Genomic DNA, 2500 nt, shown 5'->3' with positions numbered 1-2500 from the left:
TACCGCTGGCGAGTCCTGGTGAGCTTTAAGATGTCGTTCCTGAGTGCAGCAGCTGTGCCGTCTGCAACTTTGGTTTGCTTTGGGCAGTAGACTGCAATGATGTGGATAGGCCCTGCAGTGGTATCAACAGAAACTCCAATGGCCTCGATGGTATTGAGGTTGAAGTGTTGTAGTAACTGAAACGAGATGTTGTTCCGTAGTGCAATAGCCACTCCTCCGTACCCAGTGTCATCTCTGTCAAGTCGCTGTATCCTGTATTCCGGTAAGTATAATCTCATTTCTGGCTTGAGATGTGTTTCAGTGATGACAGCGATATCGATTTGATGTTTATCCAGGAAGGAGCTGAGTTCAATGGCCTTGTTCATAATTGAACAGGCGTTCCAATTAAGTACGGTCAATGGCTTACGGTCCATTTTTCCGTTTTAGAATAGAGATGACCGCTTGTAGCTGCTCAGCGTACGTGCGGCAGGTTCGTTGTATGATGATGACGTCAGCCATCAAACCAACCAACTCCTCCGTGGTAAGTAACGTATCTCCCACTGGAAGGTTGTCCTCTTTTTGATGCGATAACACCTTGGCATAAGTGAAGCCTGGGGGAACCACTGGAGCTACTGGTGGGGCTTGGGTATTATTTCTCATCACACTATTCTTTTCTTTTGCGTCTGGTTGCAGAGCTGGGAAGTTGACTGCACCAACTGGGGGCTGTTGCTTCCTCTTTCCAGGCTGTCCGATTGTGGTGACACGGTTGCGCCTTTCGATGAATTCCGCTCGTTTGGGACAGACTCGGCTGGTCGACTCATGCTCTCCTTTGCAGTTTATGCAGATTGGATCTGCAGAGTTCAGTCGCTGGCATTCGCTGTCTTTATGATTGGTTCCGCATTTGCCACATCGCTGCTGCATGTGACAGTTTCTTGCTCCATGCCCAAAGTGGAGGCATTTGGAGCATTGCGTGACATCTTTATGGACAGGTTTGTACCTTGTCCACTCGATAATAGTGTGGAACAGATGTCTTATTCCTTGTAGCTCCTTGAGCGATGTGGACCTGTTTTCAAAGTGGATCAGGTATAGCTGATCCCTGTATTTTTTATTCAGGTCGTGTCGGCGCATCTTGTGGATGGCCACCACTTTCAGTTCATTAGCGAGGAGCTCATCCTTAAGCTCTTCTACCTCCATATTGTGCAATCCTCGTAGCACAACTTTGTATGGTTTTTCCGCTTCGATATCATGCGTGAAAAATTCGCAATTGTTCTGGATCAGCACCTCCGTAACGGCGTTGTAGTGGTTTTTTGTTGGCGTACTCAGAATATAGCCATCGCTCGATCGTCGCATTACACACTTCATGCCTTTACTGATGAAGAAGATGATCTTCTCTCGGAGCCCCTCCGGGAAACCTTTGACATACAGCGGAGGCATTTTCTGCTTCCTCTCCGTTATTTGGATCTCGGCGCCATTCTCAAGCGGCGCGAATCGGTTGTTTGCAAGCAACTTTTTAGCCGCAGAGCCAGCGGCGTCTTCTTGGGTCTCAGGGTGGGGGCGCTTCCCCGCCGTATCGATGGCGCTTGCGCGCGGTTTACCCATTGCTGGGTTTGTTGGTGAAACACCACTCAATGTGCCGATTTGGTTTTCTTCCTTCACAAATACACTCACAGTAACTGTAACGATTTCACTCACACTCACTTGCGATTTTTCAGAGCACGAGCCAGAGACGTGTTGCCACTTTGAACACTCGTGAGCGACAATGAGAATCAATAATGCCGATTTGAGGAGGATCTCAGTTTATATTGCCACGGTAGCACTCAACAAGAACATGTTTTGACAGCGAGTTCTGTCACTCAGCGCGCATATAAAGCGCGGATCACCGCGAAAATGCTCTCAAACCGTCGCAAGCACTCGAAAGAGAAGCACATCCATCTGTTGAGAGTTGAAAAGCCTGTAACGACATCTAATCGAAAATGTCTGGACGCGGAAAGGGAGGAAAGGTCAAGGGAAAGGCAAAGTCCCGTTCCAACCGTGCTGGTCTGCAGTTCCCGGTCGGCCGTATTCATCGTCTGCTGCGCAAAGGCAACTACGCCGAGCGTGTCGGTGCCGGTGCTCCGGTCTATCTGGCGGCCGTGATGGAGTACCTGGCTGCTGAAGTGCTCGAGTTGGCCGGAAATGCCGCTCGCGATAACAAGAAGACACGTATCATCCCGCGTCATCTGCAGCTGGCCATCCGTAACGACGAAGAGTTGAACAAACTGCTGTCGGGCGTAACCATCGCCCAGGGAGGAGTGCTGCCAAACATCCAGGCCGTGCTGCTGCCCAAGAAGACCGAGAAGAAGGCTTAAGTTCATCATTCTGCACGTTACTGCACACAGACCATCCACAAAAACCGTCCTTTTCAGGGCGACAACATTTATGAACAAAAAGAACACTCGTACCTTCTTCTGCGTTAAACTAATTCTTATAACCATACAAAAGCAAACAGCGATTTAGCAAAACTAACATAAATATCTTGCTA

The sequence above is a fragment of the Anopheles darlingi genome, chromosome 3, assembly GCF_943734745.1.
Source record: "Anopheles darlingi chromosome 3, idAnoDarlMG_H_01, whole genome shotgun sequence".
Lineage (NCBI taxonomy): Eukaryota > Metazoa > Arthropoda > Insecta > Diptera > Culicidae > Anopheles > Anopheles darlingi.
The sequence above is the reverse complement of the archived record's forward strand: the minus strand, read 5'-3'. Positions refer to the sequence as shown.